At 37.5% G+C, this 20,811-nt stretch overlaps 1 protein-coding gene across 1 annotated transcript in view; it reads right to left on the bottom strand.

The window, feature by feature from the left end:
• The window catches only part of LOC128659185 (signal transducer and activator of transcription 4-like), a 423,738-nt gene that overhangs the window by 52,777 nt on the left and 350,150 nt on the right, over nt 1-20,811 (bottom strand).

The following is a 20,811-nucleotide window of genomic DNA, read 5'->3' as shown; positions in this document are numbered from 1 at the left end:
GTTTTTCACCTCCCTCGGAAATGGCAGGGAGTATATATATATAAATTAAAACTTTTTTTTTTTTAAGAAAAAAATATAAAAACAATACAGCTATCATAGAATAAAACTTAATGGCTAAAACTTAATGAATAAAACTTATAACACAATTATAATGATTAGCAATGTTCATTGTCTGTTAAAAATATAAATTAAATGGATTAAAAAAAACATTTTTTAATCATTAATGTATAACAAAATAATAGACCTTAAAAATTGTAAATATAAAAACTAGGAAACAAGTAAATAATTTTAGTGTAATAAGTTTGGTATCTTGATTTTTTATTTTTGTTATTTGGCCAATGGAACTTAATTTACGCAACACAAAAATGCCACCAAAAGCATATTAGTTTCTAAAATTCCAGGAAAAGGGATTTAAAGTGAAGGTAAATTTTGACCAATTAGTGCCCGGTTTTTAATAATCCTGTTAAAAACAAGGGCACTTTAATTCATCAAAATTGACATTTCAAGCGTTTTCTTCAAAAACTTACCTTTTAATCCTGAAAGCTGCTCCATCGATTCCCCCGGCCGTCGGAAGCCTCTGCTTACGTCAGAAATGACGAATCCGGCTTCCTCTAATCACGGCGTTCCTCCGGGGTGATCAAGGCCTGAGGGAACGCCGTGATTGAAGAAGCCGGATTCGTCATTTTGGACCCGCTTTAGCGGCTCTCAGGATTAAAAGGCAAGTTTTTGAAGAAAACACTTTAAATGTCAATTTTGATTACTTAAAGTGCCCTTGTTTTTAATAGGATTATTAAAAACCGGGCACTAATTTGTCAAAATTGACCTTCACTTTAATATTCTCCTATATTTGAGCACTGCAGATTATAAACAGCTTTGTTTATGGAATGAGGAGAAAAAAAATGGAACTCTTACCCTTTCAGATCCCAGCGCCTTTGAATACACACACAGTAAACATGTAGAGTTGTACAACCTAAACCTTGGGATGGCTCATAATTATGAGTATTCTGACATTATATTGTCACATAGTACTTAAGAATGTTACTTTAATTTCAAATAAGCTTTAAGGGCACATAAATGTGCAGAAATAAAATGCAAAGGGGTTAAACAGAAAGTTAAATTCAGCTCCAGAGCAGCAATGGACTACTGGGACCTAGCAAAACACATCTGATGAGCCTATGACAAGAGACATGTCAGTTTAATTTATGGGCTAGATAACAAGGGGAGTGCAACCAATAGTGCAGGGTGTGTTAGTGCAAAATCTGGTATTGCAAGTGGATGGTAGAAATGGCTTTCCAGAGAATATTAATGTGGTTGACATTTTTTAGTGCATCCTGAACGCATAGATCAGGGTGTGCTATTATCAGTCATATGCATAACAAAACACGTATAATATATTCAAATAAATGGCTAGATTATGACTGGCACTAACTGTTGCGTGCAGGTGAAAAGGGGTTTATTGCGGCTCTTTGCGTGAATCAGAAGTAGCATGCATATTACAAGTTAAAAGTTAACGTTCAATTGAGCACAATTGAATTTAACGTGCGTCAGAATAGTGCGACTTTAGAGCTCTGGTTAACTGCTACGCTCAAATAAAAAGTGCCACAAAAAAAAACATCAAAAATATATTGTACATATTAACCCCTTAAGGACCGGGCATTTCAGACTAAGACTTCCCTAAAAGACCAGAGCATTTTTTGCATTATTGCCAAGACTACATGTAGAGAGGGACACAGACTGCCTCTGCAACCCTATCTCTGCACTGCTCCACTAGTGGGGCATTCAGAAATAGCACAATCTTACTACATTTAGCGAGATTGCGGCAGAGAGAGGTCCAGGACAGCAGCGTCATACAGGGTACAGCGCTGGGCGTTAATGGGTTAAAGGTATATGAAACCCATATTGTGTATTTCATGATTCGGATAGAGCATGCAATTCTAAGCAACTTTCTCATTTACTACAATTATCAAGCTTTCTTTGCTCTCTTGCTATCTTTATTTGAAAAAGCAGAAATGTAAGCTTAGGAGCTGGTCCATTTTTGGTTCAGCACCTGGGTTGCCGTTGCTGATTGGTGGCTCCTAAGCTAACATTCCTGCTTTTTCAAATCTTTAAGTGATTTTATTGTTATTTTCTTGGTAGATATTTTATATTGACTAGGAAATATGAAATATCATGTTTTGCCAGATAATTATGTTTGAGTAAAGTTGTAAAAAAGCATGTGCATGCATTTAGTATAGTGTGCTAATGTAGTGCAACTATATGAGTAGTATTGTGACATGGAGTACAATGCATGTATATTAACCTCTTAAGGACAAGGCCATTTTTCAATTTCTTTCCCTTAAGGACCAGGGCTATTTTTACATTTCTGCAGTGTTTGTGTTTAGCTGTAATTTTCCTCTTACTCATTTACTGTACCCACACATATTATATACCGTTTTTCTCGCCATTAAATGGAATTTCTAAAGATACCATTATTTTCATCATATCTTATAATTTACTATAAAAAATTATAAAATATGAGGAAATAATCGGAAAAAAACACACTTTTTCTAACTTTGACCCCCAAAATCTGTTACTCATCTACAACCACCAAAAAACACCCATGCTAAATAGTTTCTAAATTTTGTCCTGAGTTTAGAAATATCCAATGTTTACATGTTCTTTGCTTTTTTTTCAAGTTATAGGGCAGTAAGTACAAGTAGCACTTTGCTATTTCCAAACCACTTTTTTTCAAAATTAGCGCTAGTTACATTGGGACACTGATATCTTTCAGGAATCCCTGAATATTACTTGACATGTATATATTTTTTTTTAGAAGACATCCCAAAGTATTGATCTAGGCCCATCTTGTTATATTTCATGCCATCATTTCACCGCCAAATGCGATCAAATGAAAATAAAACGTAAAATTTTTAACAATTTTAGGTTTCTCACTGAAATTATTTACAAACAGCTTCTGCAATTATGACACAAATGGTTGTAAAAGCTTCTCTGGGATCCCCTTTGTTCAGAAATAGCAGCCATATATGGCTTTGGCGTTGCTTCTTGGTCATTAAAAGGCTGCTGAATGCCGCTGCGCACCACACGTGTATTATGCCCAGCAGTGAAGGGGTTAATTAGGGAGCTTGTAGGGAGATTGTAGGGTTAATTTTAGCTTTAGTTTAGTGTAGTAGACAACCCAAAGTATTGATTTAGGCCCATTTTGGTATATTTTATGCCACCATTTCCCTGCCAAATGCGATCAAATAAAAAAAAAAGTTCACTTTTTCACAAACTTTTTCACAAAATTTAGGTCCACTGAAATTATTTACAAACAGCGTGTGCAATTATGGCAAAAATGGTTGTAAATGCTTCTCTGGGATCCTCTTTGTTCAGAAATAGCAGACATATATGGTTTTGGCGTTGCTTTTTGGTAATTAGAAGGCCTCTAAATATCGCTGTGCATCACAAGTGTATTATGTCTAGCAGTGAAGGGGTTAATTAGGGAGCTTGTAGGGAGATTGTAGGGTTAATTTTAGCTTTAGTTTAGTGTAGTAGACAACCCAAAGTATTGATTTAGGCCCATTTTGGTATATTTTATGCCACCATTTCCCTGCCAAATGCGATCAAATAAAAAAAAAAGTTCACTTTTTCACAAACTTTTTCACAAAATTTAGGTCCACTGAAATTATTTACAAACAGCGTGTGCAATTATGGCAAAAATGGTTGTGAATGCTTCTCTGGGATCCCCTTTGTTCAGAAATAGCAGACATATATGGTTTTGGCGTTGCTTTTTGGTAATTAGAAGGCCTCTAAATATCGCTGTGCATCACACGTGTATTATGTCTAGCAGTGAAGGGGTTAATTAGGTAGCTTGTAGGGAGCTTACAGGGTTAATTTTAGCTTTAATGTAGAGATCAGCCTCCCACCTGACACATCACACCCCCTGATCCCTCCCAAACAGCTCTCTTCCCTCCCCCACCCCACAATTGTCCCCGCCATCTTAAGTACTGGCAGAAAGTCTGCCAGTACTAAAATAAAAGGTATTTTAAAAAAAAAAAATATGTGTGGGATGTGTGTGATCCCTCCTTAGCCCCCAACCTCCCTGATCCCCCTCAAACAGCTCTCTAACCCTCCCCCTCTACCTTATTGGTAGCCAGCTTTTTTTTTTATTTATTTTTTATTTTTTCTGTAGTGTAGCTTCCTCCTCCAAAGACCAACCCCCACCCCCTCCCAAATCCCTTAGATCTTTTTTTTATTAAATTTTACCCCACTCTATCCCACTTTTATCCCACTCGCTTCCAGCCACTTTAAACCCCTAATGTCGTACAGGGTACATCTCTGGTCTTTAAAGACCAGTTTGTGTGCAAGACTTACCCTGTACGACATGAGTCTTTAAGGGGTTAAGTTTGAAAATGTAAGTGAGAGTGAGAGTGTTCTATTTCACTATGTTTTTGGTGCAAGGTGATTATAAATGTTTTTGCCATTGGTAGACGCAGTAGCGGACCTACTCAACAGAAGGCCCTGGTGCAAAATGTTTCTTTGCCTCTCCAAAGGTATCTCAGTAGTAAGCAATAGTAATAATATGCATCTGCATAATGGTATTGAGTATAGATGTACAGTGTAGATAAGATGGACCTACAACCTGCACTAATAAAAGGCTCCCCTGCATTAGGATTGTACACATTCTGCCCACCCTTATGTAAAGACTAGTTGCTATGGGCCCCCAGCACTTGGGCCCTGGTGCCACTGCACCTGCTGCACCAATGGTAGTTCCACCCTTGGGTAGACATCACAGAACTTATAGAATCACTAAAGTGCTGTTCCTTTCCATACTTTGCATGCTCCAAAAATGTCCATAACTCTCTTCCATTTAAGTCATTTCTATAGAATTTAAATGACATGAAACACATTTTTTTTTCATGATTTAGATAGAGCAGAGCATGCAAGTTTAAACAACTATCTAGCTTATTTCTATTATCAAATGTTCTTCATTCTCTTGATATCTTTTGTTGAAATGCTCAGGAGCATGCATTTTTCTGGAGCACTCTAAGGCAGCAGTTTTGCAAGAGCTCTAGATAGCAGCACTATTTCCTGCCATCTTGTGCTCCAGATACCTACCTTAGTATTTTTTGAACAAACCACGTCATAGGAACTAAGCAAATTTGACAATAGAAGTCGGAATCACAAACTAAACATTTTGGGTTTCACATTCCTTTAAACATACTATTCCTGAATTCAAGTCATATGTTAATGCAAATTTGTGGCCAATGGACAAAGCCTTGTCTTTAAAAGTCTATTGTAGGAAGTTTGACTTAGACATCATTTTAAGTTGTTTTCTATTACCATTGGGCAAGTGGTGCGCTAAAATTTTTTTTTTCCATATTACAAGTTGAATGTAAAAAGACTTCTATGGGGCGCACTGTAAAAAAAAAACAAAGATCTAAAACAGTCATCGTTTGTGCACTAACCCACCACTGTGTTAGACCAACTGCGCTGAACCCAAAGTGAGTTAAAAATGCTTTACATTCCAATGTTCTTCATACAGAAGAAAATGTTCTTTTTATTTTGAAATAGATATATATATATAAAAAAAATGTTTTAAAGTATATATATCTATACCTACAGTATACAGTAAATCTATATAAATATATACAGAAATATATATATATATAAAAAATGTTTTAAAGTATATATATCTATACCTACAGTATACAGTAAATCTATATAAATATATACAGAAATAGATATAAATGCAGTGTGTGTGTGTATATATATATATATATATATATATATATATATATATATATATATATATATATATATATATATATATAGGAAAACAAGGAAACTCCTCGGCATACCAGGGATATGATAGGTAAAAAGCCAGTCTTTATTCAATAATAGATAAAAACAAGATCCTCATACAGCAACTTGGTAAAAACAATATATGAACTGGAACAGGGGAAACATCACCTCCTGTGACATCATACGCGTTTCATGCCTCTGGTGCACTTGTTCACTGATAGAGAACAAGTGGTGAAGGTGCTCTTAATATACAGATTTCTGTCCAATGACATAACATCAATTAAAACACATCTCATTAACCCCTAGGTTCCTGTCAAAAGCAAAAAATTCTAATCTATATAGCCGCTCTGTATGGCACCCATTACAAAAGTGTGTGCATATGTATGCACTGCAACATAAATTTAATTCATTGTGTCACAATTTAGTTAAACCATTATGCTATTATTTATCATTGCATAAAATAATAAAGTATTAATGCAATAAAGCAAAAAATGAAATAAACCCAAGTATGAATATAGGTATATGACTAAATTGGACATCAAGACCTGATCCTCACTGCAATGTAAGTAACTCTTAAAGGAAAAGTTTATAAAGCGTTAATTAAGTAATATTATACATATAAAGACACTTTTTCATTACAATACATTTTGAGCGATCCGTCAACGTTGAATAAACATATTTACATCCATTCTGGAATTCAAACCCGTAGGTACCCTGGTTTTTAAATGAAGAATCCAAAAAAACCTCTCTTTCATCAAGTTTCTTTTCCCTGTCTCCACCCCGGGGATGTCTAGGTATAAAGTCTATGCCCTGTACCTTCAACAGTGATTTGTCAGAATTATGGAAATTTTTGAAATGTTTGGCAATGGGCGTTTTTGACTCAGGGTCCTCTATGGACCTTAGATGTTCCATGACCCGGTCCTTCAGGGACCGTTTAGTACGTCCCACATATTGAATATTACATCCCTGACAAGTCAATAGGTAAATTATGTGTGTACTATTGCAATTTATAAAATATCTTATATCACTTGTTTTGCCTAGTGCTTCTGATCTGCAGGTATTGCCCTGAACGATATGAGAGCACGTCTTGCATTGTGAGGCATTACATTTGTAACACCCCTTGCGTTTTTGTAACCATGTGTCATTGACAACTCTGGGCAACATGGAGGGTGATAATATGTTTCTCAAAGTCTTTGCTTTGCGTGACACAAATTTGCAACCTCCCTCTAGGACTTGATTTAGTTTTTCATCACTCTCTAAGATTGGTAGACTCTTTTTAATTATTTTACAAATCTTTCCATACTCCATACTATATGGTGTTGCAAAAATTGGTACAGAAGAAAAGGGTTTCTCATTGCTCTCCTTTTTACCCCTTCTGTCTTTTTTATAAGTCAGGAGTTCTGACCTGGGGACCTTATCTACTTCAATTTTTGCTTGTGTCAGAATTGTTTTTGGATAGCCTCGTGATTTTAATCGCTTCACGGTATCTGCAGCGTGCTCTTCGTAGGTTTTCGGATCAGTACAGTTCCGTTTTACCCGAATGAGTTGGCTTTTGGGGATGGAGGCAAGAAGATGTGATGGATGACAAGAGTCAAATTTAAGGATACTATTACCCGACGTGGGTTTACGGTATAATTCAACCTGGATTACTTCACCTATTGGTCTAATGGTCACATCCAAAAAATTTAAAGAATCTACACTGGATTCTATTGTGAAATTGAGGTTTAACCTATTACTTGACACATATTGGTGAAAGGAGTCGATAGACTCATTATCTCCATCCCAGATAAATACCAGGTCGTCTATGTAGCGACCGTAATAAATGATGGATTGCCTAAAAGGGTTTGTATCTCCAAAGATGTGGAAGAGCTCCCACCAACCTAAAAATAGGTTGGCGTACGATGGCGCAAACTTGGCGCCCATGGCCGTTCCACATCTTTGGAGATAGAAACGGCCTTCGAAAAGAAAAAAATTGTGAGTCAACAAGTATTCCGTGGCTTGCAACAAAAAGGATATCGTAGCCTCATCATAATTTGATCTATATCTTAGAAAAAACTCTAGTGCCTCCAAACCTTTATCATGAGGTATTGACGTATATAATGAGGAAACGTCCATAGACATGAGAGTGTAACTAGATTTCCATGAAATCTCTTGTATTTGTCTAATAAAGGATGTGGTGTCTTGAATATAGCTTGGTAGTGCTAGAACTAGAGGTTGCAAATATATGTCCACCAATTCTGATAGTGGTTCGTTGAGGGACCCTATCCCCGCTACAATGGGACGCCCTGGAGGATTAAGGGGATCTTTATGTATTTTGGGGAAATAGTGAAATACGGCAGTTACCGGCCAATCAGGAATCAGATATTCTGACATATTGGCCGAAATAATACCATTGACCATGCCGTATTTCACTATTTCCCTCAGTAAACCCTTGTATGTTGCCGTGGGATTGGTGGCCAAAGTACAATATGTGTTGCGGTCTGATAATTGCCGAAGGGCTTCCGAGACATAATCTTGCCTATTTAAGACAACTAGGTTTCCACCTTTATCTGACTCTCGAAATACAAGATTTTTATTTGAAGTTAATTGTTTCAATGCTTTGTTGTCAGATACTGTGAAATTTTTATTAGAATGTTTGGTACTGCCTGTAATAGTGGAGGGAGGATTTTTTAATTCGCTGTCAAGTTTAATGAGTTGGTTTTCAATAGTTTGTTGAAAAATATCCAACGAATTACCTCTCGTCTGTACTGGATAAAAGGTATTTTTATTTTTTAGTCTGGATATATTTATGTCTTGTGCAGACGGACCATGTCTAATGCCATCAGAATCTAACAATTGTATATCCTCCATGTCCTGTATACAACATTTGTCTTGAAATGTCAAACTACTCTCAGAATCATTAATTGGTTGTTTATGAGAAACATTATTCTCCCCATCCGAAAATAATTCTGACTCAGACTCATCTTTTAGAAAATGTTTCTTGAGAGTGAGCAATCTCACAAATTTGTTTAAATCTAGAATGGTCTGAAACAGATTAAAATGACAGGATGGAGAGAAACTAAGTCCTCGTGACAATACCCTCTCTTCCTCATGACTAAGGTTATAGTTTGATAAGTTAATCACTTCTTTTGCAGATATCTGTGTGTTTGTTTCCTCCTTACTCTCTGTGGGTATCGTTTTGTTTTTTCTGTGTCTACGACGGTATCTGTTTTGGCCCCCTCTACGTGTTCTTTTGGATTTAATGGTTTTAAGATTGAGTGAGGTGGGCCTGATCCGTTTTTTGACAATGCTGATTGGGGAACAATAGGTGTACTGAGTGCTGATAACTGTTCTGATGTATCATGTGTGTATCCTGTGGAATCACTGTCTGATGTATCGTAATCATACTCTGTATCACTAAAGGTTACCTTTCTATTCTGTTTTGATTTTTTGTATCTGAGTTTTCTACTCTTATTGTTGTTTACAGAGACTGATCCTTTATGGGACCATGAATAAACATTATCAGTATCATAGTCCATTTTATCTCTATTGATTTTTTGTGCCTTAAATTCCCATAGTTCTCTCCGAATTTTTTGCATATTTTCTTTAAATTGAGTATCATAAAGACCAAATTCAGGGTCTGTTTGTACCTGTTTTAGTTAAATTTGTAAGTCTTGCATTTGTTTAATCAGTGTCAGCCTCTGTTGTTTTTTATAATTAATCAAAATTGTCATTAATGTTTGTGAACATGTAGAAAGAGCTGTGTTCCATTCCTCTATGAATTTTAAACATGTAACATGAAATGATGGAAACTTTTTAATCCTAAGTCCCCTAGGAATGTGTTCTCTCTGTTGATAGATAAGGAAGGTCTTGATGTCCAATTCTAGTCTAATATCTGTCTTTCTTAAACTATCCATTTGTACAAATAAACTCTCAAGATCATGTTGAGCATCATCTAACCAAGACTGTAATGTGTCTGCTGAAGGATCAAATGTTTGTGTAAGATCCTCAAAAACAAAACCTTGTGCTTCTTGTGGTTCCATGATATATAGATAGATATAGACAGAAATAACACTTAAAGTAGATATATAACAACAATAACAACCACAGTAATATTGTGAGATATTTCTAGAAACAAAATTCACATCTGTTGTATTATGACTAAAAGTGCAGTGGTTGTTCAATAAAGTGCTACTGATATATATAAAGTGCCTAGTCAATTAAAGCAGCAAGAGAAAACTCTTTTGAATTGGAGTAAAAACCTAAAACAAGCACCAAAATTAATGGATGATATGAATAGGCACTCAATATATTGTACTTATAGGGTGATTAAATGTTATGTCGTACATCCAATTTATACCACAATAGTTGATCGATCGAATAACCATGTGAAATGCTAGCAAATACATGTATTGGAATCAATCTGCTGAAAAAGGTTGATTAACCCTATATGTTAGTTGATATCTGTTTATCATGGAGCACTATTAAAAAGATTAGTTAACCCTGTATTTGAATTAATATCCGTTATAGAGCACCGGCTAAACATAAGCCTAAATACAGTAGCTATTGGATAAATAATGATGCCCAAATGTTGTCACCAAGAAAGTTAGTGGGTATAGAACACAAAATATTGTAAAGGAGGCGGAGCGAGCGGCTAACCAAGATGGTCGCATGTAACTGAAGCTCCTCACGCAGGCTGGGCAAATTAGCTCATAACCACAGACAACAACAGGGCACAGAGATATAAAACCTCTAACTGAGTATCGGAATATACAGAGAACGTTTGCTGAGATTTTGGTCCCGATCCGTATGCTATTACGGACACTATTTGAGCCGTCTACAACTGCGCCACGAGGCCTTTAAGCTCCGCGCTACAGTCAAGATGTAACACAGACCGCTACTCAAGTCCACATACCGATCCGGATCGCCTAACATAACGGATACAGGTGAAATGTTTAGCTTTATGAAAGAGGCAACAATGCTTACACTAGTTGCTGTTCAGTTTACTAACTAAAAATAAGGAGCAGACAGCGCTTTAAGATCCACCCTATCCACATGACACAAGGCCGAAATTTAGCAAAGGGGATATTTTTTGCCTTTAATATATGCATGTAATTCAATGCCATATTAAGCCCACACACATGAACTGAAATGCTGCATTTGGGCTGAAGTACCTAACTTACATCGTTTCTCAGGCTTATCATATATCTATCTGTGAGACATAGGTTGCAGCCGCTAACCGAACTGATCTATACAGCAAAGTCCATGCTGACACCCTGACTCATCTCTACACACATCAGATGTAATCTATCTCCTTATAGACAAAAGTAAAAAATTTTATGCAGCTGTGACTTGTTTTCTGTTCTCCCAGTGGTTAGACACCAGACGCTCAAATCTAAAACTGAGCAGCTAGCTGAGAAGAACACCCTCCTATCCCTCTTCCCACTGTTCTAAATAGCAGTGGGTCGAATCCACCACCTTTTCCCGAGATCGCTCTGTGAGGGCAAAAACCCCAGGGAGAGGTGTTCCGATTTACCTAGTCTCACCATTACTATATAATAAATATAATTGAACACCTGCTCTAACCTACCAAAAACCTCTATGATGTCGCAGAGAAAATTGACCAGAAGTGATAAATCTCAAAAACTGCCTTTAACAACCCAGGGAGTCATGAACTCTTTTTTCAAACAAGCCGACAAGCAAAAAAGCAATAAAGCTCTAGACACCACACTAAGCTCACATGATGAAAGCTCTTGTGAAGCTGCAGATCCCATGTCAGACCTACAACCTACAACTGCAAATGTTGGAAAAGATGATATTATCACTTATGGCGCTATGGAAGCTCTGATAGAACAGGTTAAAACTTGCATTAAAAATGAGTGCGCAGGTTTGAAGAAGGATATTTCGGACTTATGCTATAGAGTTGATACTTTAGAAGAGCATGAATACATATCATCTCAGAAGATTGCAAACCTGTCCTCTAAAGCCTTTCAACACCATCATCGTATGACAGACCTAGAGGATAAATTAGATGATTTAGAAAATCGCTCCAGAAGGAGCAATCTACGCTTCAGGGGAATTCCTGAGACCATACAAAACAATGAGATACAAGATTATCTACAGTCCTTTTTTGCAGACCTGGTAAAGAACAACTCTGGCACTCTATCTGACATCATCTTGGACAGAGCACATAGAGCCCTACGTCCCAAGCCATCAGACAACTTACCTCCTAGGGACATTATAGTGCATTTTCAAAACTTCCACCATAGGGAGACTATCTACAACTATGCAAGGAAACAATCTTCTATCCAGTTCCAGGGTCACCGAATTCAGATATTCCAAGACTTATCAGCAAGAACACTCCAAAAGAGAAGAGATCTTTCCTTTTTAACCTCCCATCTGCGTGCTTTGAAGATCCAGTACAGATGGGGATTCCCAACTTCAGTTATTGCTGTTAAAAATGGAAAAAAAATCGAATGCTCTTACCCACAGGATGCAGAGCATTTCTGCCAACAGTTGGGGATCCCGCTACCTGACCCCCAAACCTCTACTGTGCAATCCTCTACATCAAGTAAACAGGAAACCTCTAAATCGCAAAGAAGACCCTGGATGGACACTACAATCCCTCTAAACAAGCGGCGACAAACCAGTAACGAGGAAGATGAGGTTCAACCACCCTGAAGGAGACACGTAACTATATGTGAATGTCTATGCTGACTATGCAACATTTGTTTGTAGACTTTTTCTCCTTTTATTTCAGGTTTCCACGGAACTGTTTTCAATCACCCTTCAAGCTATATTACACTAGACTTTATGTGCTTAAGGGATCTCTCCTCTATGTTTTATGTTCTATGTTTTGAGGAAAGAGTTCCTAGATGTTCATCATGTTTTGATGTGTTTTGGTCAGTTATTTTGTTATTCATAGACCGCATGTTTTGCACATATATACCTATGTAATTGTATGATAATAGTCATGTTTATATTCAGTAATACGATATAATAGTTTATGATTGAATTGTTGAATGACCCCATAAGCTAGCTGTTAACTGCTAAGACAGGAATAGTCTCAACCATAACTGAATATAAAGACCCCACTTATTCTCTATCTCACTTACTACTACATCTCAAACAGAGATAGTAGCCCCTTAAATGTCTTAAATTTCTTCAATGTATTAAATGCCTTAATCCCCAGAAACTAATTAGACATTAACCTATCCATTATCTGCACACTCTATTTTGCGAAACAAAACTGCTTTAGATAACAATAATACAGAGATATCCACTAGATTCACTTGTTTTCCTGAGTTTATAAATGTAAGATATGCACTGTTGAAGCAAATTATGCCACCTTGGTTCCCTAAAGTGGATACAAAAATTCAAGAATGTCCTGTTCTATAGAAAATTCTATATTATTCACAATGCTGCTATGTAGATATCTGTATATATGAAAGTTTTGCTTAGATCTGGATGGATTTGACACCTTACACATAATATACCCCTTATCCCCTCTCCCCTCTTTCCCCCCCCCCCTTCCCCAGCTACCCTCTTATCATTCCATGTGCCTCCTGCACGCTCATCACAATACACCAGTGGGCATTTGCCCAGCTTGCCCAGAAGCCTCCACCAATTCAATTTAAATTCTCCTACCCCTACTCTATACCACCTTACTAAACTCTTAACCATACATTTTCCATTCCATTTTCATACATTGGTTCCCCTGTACAAATCTCTAGTTCCTCTATTTTAGAGGACACACACACTCATATCCTTTGCAATGCCTACCCATCCACATGAAGGATCAATATCAATAGCCACCCAAAATGTGAAGGGATTCCTATCAGCTGAAAAACGTTCAATTGCTCTCCATGACTTTTACAAGAGAAATCTTGATATCATTATGATTCAAGAGACACATTTTAAAAGAAACCATGAGCCTACCCAAATACTACGATAAACACTACTTTAGCTCAGGCCTGACCAGACATAACGGTGTATGCACCCTATTTAGACGCAATACTTCTTTTGACCTACTACAACAATTCAATGATCATGAAGGTAGAATTTTAATACTAGTAGGACTCTATTATGGTAAGCCTATTACTCTCGCAAACATATACGCCCCCATCAGACCCACCCCCTGTTTTTTCAGAAAAGTTACCAACAAACTCCTAGATATTGCCAAAGGCCCAATCATATTAGGTGGGGATTTTAATTACCCTTCGGACCCTATATTGGACACTTCAACAGGTCACTCCTACCTAAGAAACTCACAGATTAGGAATAATAACACATCTCTCCACACACTGAAGCTGTTTGATACCTGGAGAACGGTACACCCCTCCATCAGAGATTACACATTTTTCTCTCACCCGCAAAAATCTTATACCAGACTCGACTACATATTCTGTGACCAAGCCTCATTGACGAATTTGGTCGACTCAAAAATCTCACACACTACATGGTCAGACCATAGTCTAGTTAAATCTATCTTTAAATGGATGAGTAAACCTAGTCACAGTTTAAACTGGAGATTAAATGAGTATATTCTCACAGACAATGAAATCATAGACCAACTCATTAAATTTACAGACAAATATTTTGTATTTAATATATCTGCAGACACGAACACTGCAAACAATTGGGAATCCTACAAGTGTTATATTAGGGGAGTTATCATACAACTAACAGCGAAACTTAAAAAGCAGAGATCTGCTCAATTCGACACCTTGTCTAACTCTCTAGAGAAAAGTGAAGCTATACATAAAAAAGACCCAAAATCCCCACAAAAATTATCCGCAGTCATGGAAGCTAGGGAAAGCCTTAACAAATTCCTGGTAGAAAATGCACATATGCGCGCCCTGACAACAAAAGCTAAATTCTATGCTGAATCAAACAAAGCCGGAAAAATGTTAGCCAGATCTTTAAAAAAAAAGAGGCTTTCCTCTCATATTCAATCCATTAAACAAAGCACAGGAGTAGTTTGCACTACAAACGAAGATATAGCTGACAGCTTCGTTACATACTACACCTCACTTTACAACATAAACAACACAAATGATCAGGGGAGTAGAGACAAGCTACAAACGTATTTAGACTCTATAGATATTCCCTCTATCCCTGAAGAAGACGTGTCTATGCTAGACTCCCCCATCTCTTTACTAGAAGTGGTCAACACGATTAAATCCATGTCCAATGGAAAATCACCAGGTCCAGATGGCCTTACAACCAAATTTTACCAGTTATTAATAGGTAATCTTGCCCCACATTTACAAGAGCTATTTCTCTCTATAGACCAGGGTCTTACATTCCCCCAATCTCTTTTAAATGCTATGATAACAGTAATTCCGAAACCAGATAAACCCAGAGATCTTGTTAGCAACTATAGACCGATTTCTCTCTTAAATGTGGATATTAAAATATATGCTAAGATTTTAGCTAATCGTCTTGCCCGAGTCCTACCGAAGGTCATCCACCCTGATCAGGTGGGATTCGTTAGTGGCCGTGAAACAAAAGACAATACCACTAGACTCCTACATACATTATTAACCTCACACGAACAAACAAGCCCCCTAGTGCTGCTGTCTACTGATGCTGAGAAGGCCTTCGACAGGGTCGACTGGCATTTTATGTGGTCGGTCCTGTCGAAATTCGGCCTCTCAGACATATTCTTGTCCAGAGTACAAGCCTTATATCACAACCCTCGAGCCACTATTAAGGTTAATGACATAATATCTCAATCCTTCCCTATCTCTAATGGCACTAGGCAGGGTTGTCCGTTATCCCCTCTTCTATTCGCTCTCACGGTAGAAATCTTAGCTATTCAAATCAGAAACAATCCAAATATTTTGGGAATTAAGGTAGGTAACATTCAACAAACATGTCTCCTGTTTGCAGACGACATCATCTTCACTCTGCAGGCACCACTATCTTCCATTCCAGCCCTGATAAGAGATCTGGAGAGTTATAAACAATTTTCCAACTATTCAATTAACATGAATAAGTCGAGCATTATCCCCATCCACATAAACTCAATGGAAATGGACTATATTTTACATAAAACTCCCTTCCCTGTCGTAAATACCCTTAGATACCTAGGACTAAATATACCAAAGAACCCTAAAAATTTATTCCAAGAGAACTATACTACACTTCAAACTCATGTCTTCTCCCTATTACATACATGGCATAAACAAGGACACCTTTCCTGGACAGGCCGCATAAACACAATAAAGATGATGATACTCCCTAAATATCTATACATATTCCAAGCTCTACCAATATCATTACCGAGACACTACCTTCGTACGCAACAAAAGATGCTAGATTCTTTTATTTGGGCTTACAAAAAACCAAGGGTGTCAAAGAATTCTATGTATTTAAGCAAGGAGGAAGGTGGCCTAAATGTCCCAAATTTATTTCAGTATCACAAAGCGACACATTTAACACGAATAGTCTCATGGTCTCACAACCCCTCCTCCGAACTATGGATCCAAATGGAAGCTGCCTCCCTTGGCTTAAGCGGGATGCGAGATCTTTGTTGGCTCCCTAAATCATCCAGACCCCCCATAACTAAGGCTAATGAATGCATAAAAACTACCTTAACCATATGGGACTCTCTTATTCAAAATCCAAACACTCTCTCTACCCCAATCTCTCCAATGACTCCACTGTTAAATAACACCCTTTTTTTATCCCAACACCAGTTCAAATTTGAACCAGAAGATTCTTCCCTGAAAAATATGCCTATATTTTTACTCACAGAAAACTCCCAAATAAGGGATAGAATTGCCTTAAGGGAATCAATAGGCTCTCCCTTCCACTGTTGGTTTCCCTATCTCCAAATACGCCAAGCAATTATGGATAACCCACATAAAAATGATTGCCTCCGTCCGCTTACCCCATTAGAGAAGCTATGCAATACAAAAGACACTCAAAAATCCCTTCTCTCTCTCACACATAAACTCTTAAGAGCTATACACACAGTCAAACTACCCTCATATACCACCAAATGGGAAACTGAACTTCGAGTTCAGCTCCCAAAAGACACCTGGCTAAAATGTTTTAACACAGTCCACTCCTCCTCCTCCTCACTCATTCTGACCGAACTTAATTATAAGATCATCTCGCGCTGGTATCTTACACCTCAAAAATTGAATGAAATATATCCAGGAGCTAACTCGAGCTGCTGGAGACGATGTGGGGAAGTGGGCACACTTTCCCACATATGGTGGTCCTGTAATAAAATGTCCACTTACTGGGCTCAAATCGAGCGTAGCATCAATCTTACATTGAACACACAGATATCCCTTTCGGCAACCATGATCTTACTAAACCAAATCCCTAGATTGGAATGTGTCTACCGAAGGAAACTCCTTCAACTGATGTTAACTTGCGCTAGACGCGTTGTCCCTCGGTATTGGAAACAAGCTCATCCCCCTACTTATGAACACTGGGTATCAGAAGTCACACACATACTAGCTTTAGAGAAGAGACATTATTGTTTTATAGGAAAGAGAGATTTTATACTAGATATAATTTTCCTATGGGAACAAAGAACACCATGACTCTACAAAACCGACCCTTCTTCACTGCTAAATACCACAGGCTCCATAATTCTTCGAAGTATGTATTTCATTCTTTGCAAGGATTAACTGCAAAGGATTTACATGGAACCACACTATAATATACTATATTATTCTATAATTTACCTTTACATATTTTTATGTTTGTCTACTTCCTCCTATCCCTTACCGTCACCTGCCCGAACCCCTCTCCTACTCCCCCTCAGACCTCCCTCCCCTTCACACTTTAAGACACGACAAAGACTCAAGGTAGCTGGAGAATGTTCGCTGATTTTTGCTGTCTAATTATTTATCCAGGTTACACCTAAAAAAAGACAAGCGCAAGGAAATTACATTATATTGTATTTTACCATGACATTATGTACCCTTGTATATCTGTATTCTTTTATTTTTGCTGTTTATCACCCGACTGATTTCTTTTGCTGCACGCTCTAACCCTTTCCATATCCCTCCTTAACCATCCTCTCTCCCTCTCGTCCCCTATATTCCCCCCCCCTCTTGTTACATACCTTTTTACTTTTTACTAATCCCTATTATTATCTGCCCTAACCCTCTCCATACCCGTCCTCTGTCCACCTCTCTCCCTATTACCCAAAGAACTTATTTTTATTTTGCTTTTTGCTTTCCTCAAATAAGGGAAAGAAATGATCACTAAGATATTATAATACCTTACTGTAATTGAAAAACAATTATTGGTTTATGTTTGTTGTTCATTATATGTCCATGTTTTTTCCCAAAAAATCAATAAAAATTATTTAAACAAAAAAAAAATATTGTAAAGAACTCTCAAATGGTTACCAATGATTCATTTGTGCTTCCAACCATATATATAATTAATATGCAAAACTACGGTTTATACCCCTAACAAAAAACTCCGAGCGTATTGATATGCCTTAAAGCAAAAGCTCGCTGTCCATGACTAGAGTTGGAATTAGAGAAAAAAATTTGATAAAGTCCATATTGCACAGTCCATCGTAATAATATTATTGTAGCTGTACAAACTACCAACAACGTACTCCGTTATATTGTTGTCGGTACTAAATTGTCCACAAATTACATATACATACTGGGGTATCCAGGTATCCAGAAGAAATATGTCTTAAAATTGCAGTGCCACAGTAAAGCGGCTAATATGTAATGTATATATAATATATATATATATTTATTTTAAAAGGATAGTAAACCCAACATTTTTCTTTCATGATTCAGATAGAGCATGCAATTTTAAGCTTCTTTCTAATTTACTCCTATAAGCAATTTCTCTTCGTATCCTTATTTGAAAAAGCAGGAATGTTAAAGTGATGGTTCATTTCAGACTGTAAGAATGTTGCAATAAAGCATATATTAGTTTTGCAAGTAAAACCACATAATTATTTTTTTAAAGTGTATATATATTTTATAATAAAAGGTTTATAATCCTAATTGGTATTGTCTGTTCCTCCGACCCCCTTCATTTCCTCTTTTGGCTGGGCTGTAATGTATAGAGCAGTCACATCCACTCTCTACATAGGCTTTCTAGGGGCTTTAAAGGCGCTGGACTTCAAGATTGTCAATTGACACACATATTGATTGGATGTTCACTGGAATTGTCACAAAAAAAAAATAGTTCATCCATGTGGGCCGATATAACATTCTAAGGCCTAGATTTGGAGTTCGGCGGTAAAAGGGCTGTTAACGCTCCGCGGGCTTTTTTCTGGCCGCACCATAAATTTAACTCTGTTATCGAGAGTTCAAACAAATGCTGCGTTAGGCTCCAAAAAAGGAGCGTAGAGCATTTTTAGCGCAAATGCAACTCTCGATACCAGAGTTGCTTACGGACGCGGCCGCCCTCAAAAACGTGCTCGTGCACGATTCTCCCATAGGAAACAATGGGGCTGTTTGAGCTGAAAAAAAACCTAACACCTGCAAAAAAGCAGCGTTCAGCTCCTAACGCAGCCCCATTGTTTCCTATGGGGAAACACTTCCTACGTCTGCACCTAACACTCTAACATGTACCCCGAGTCTAAACACCCCTAACCTTACACTTATTAACCCCTAATCTGCCGCCCCCGCTATCGCTGACCCCTGCATATGTTTTTTAACCCCTAATCTGCCGCTCCGTAAACCGCCGCAACCTACGTTATCCCTATGTACCCCTAATCTGCTGCCCTAACATCGCCGACCCCTATATTATATTTATTAACCCCTAACCTGCCCCCCTCAACGTCGCCGACACCTGCCTACACTTATTAACCCCTAATCTGCCGAGCGGACCTGAGCGCTACTATAATAAAGTTATTAACCCCTAATCCGCCTCACTAACCCTATAATAAATAGTATTAACCCCTAATCTGCCCTCCCTAACATCGCCGACACCTACCTTCAATTATTAACCCCTAATCTGCCGAGCGGACCTCACCGCTACTATAATAAATGTATTAACCCCTAAAGCTAAGTCTAACCCTAACACCCCCCTAACTTAAATATAATTTACATCTAATGAAATAAATTAACTCTTATTAAATAAATTATTCCTATTTAAAGCTAAATACTTACCTGTAAAATAAATCCTAATATAGCTACAATATAAATTATAATTATATTATAGCTATTTTAGGATTAATATTTATTTTACAGGCAACTTTGTAATTATTTTAACCAGGTACAATAACTAATAACAAATTTACCTGTAAAATAAATCCTAACCTAAGATATAATTAAACCTAACACTACCCTATCAATAAAATAATTAAATAAACTACCTACAATTACCTACAATTAACCTAACACTACACTATCAATAAATTAATTAAACACAATTCCTACAAATAAATACAATTAAATAAACTAGCTAAAGTACAAAAAATAAAAAAGAACTAAGTTACAGAAAAAAAAAAATATTTACAAACATAAGAAAAATATTACAACAATTTTAAACTAATTACACCTACTCTAAGCCCCCTAATAAAATAACAAAGCCCCCCAAAATAAAAAATTCCCTACCCTATTCTAAATTTAAAAAGTTACAAGCTCTTTTACCTTACCAGCCCTGAACAGGGCCCTTTGCGGGGCATGCCCCAAGAATTTCAGCTCTTTTGCCTGTAAAAGAATAAATACAATACCCCCCCCAACATTACAACCCACCACCCACATACCCCTAATCTAACCCAAACCCCCCTTAAATAAACCTAACACTAATCCCCTGAAGATCTTCCTACCTTGTCTTCACCATCCAGGTATCACCGATCCGTCCTGGCTCCAAGATCTTCATCCAACCCAAGCGGGGGTTGGCGATCCATAATCCGGTGCTCCAAAGTCTTCCTCCTATCTGGCAAGAAGAGGACATCCGGACCGGCAAACATCTTCTCCAAGCGGCATCTTCGATCTTCTTCCATCCGGAGCGAAGCGGCAGGATCCTGAAGACCTCCAGCGCGGAACATCCATCCGGACCGACGACTGAACGACGAATGACTGTTCCTTTAAGGGA

The sequence above is a fragment of the Bombina bombina genome, chromosome 1, assembly GCF_027579735.1.
Source record: "Bombina bombina isolate aBomBom1 chromosome 1, aBomBom1.pri, whole genome shotgun sequence".
Lineage (NCBI taxonomy): Eukaryota > Metazoa > Chordata > Amphibia > Anura > Bombinatoridae > Bombina > Bombina bombina.
Note: the sequence above shows the minus strand (reverse complement) of the source record. Positions and strands in the feature narration are given on the sequence as shown.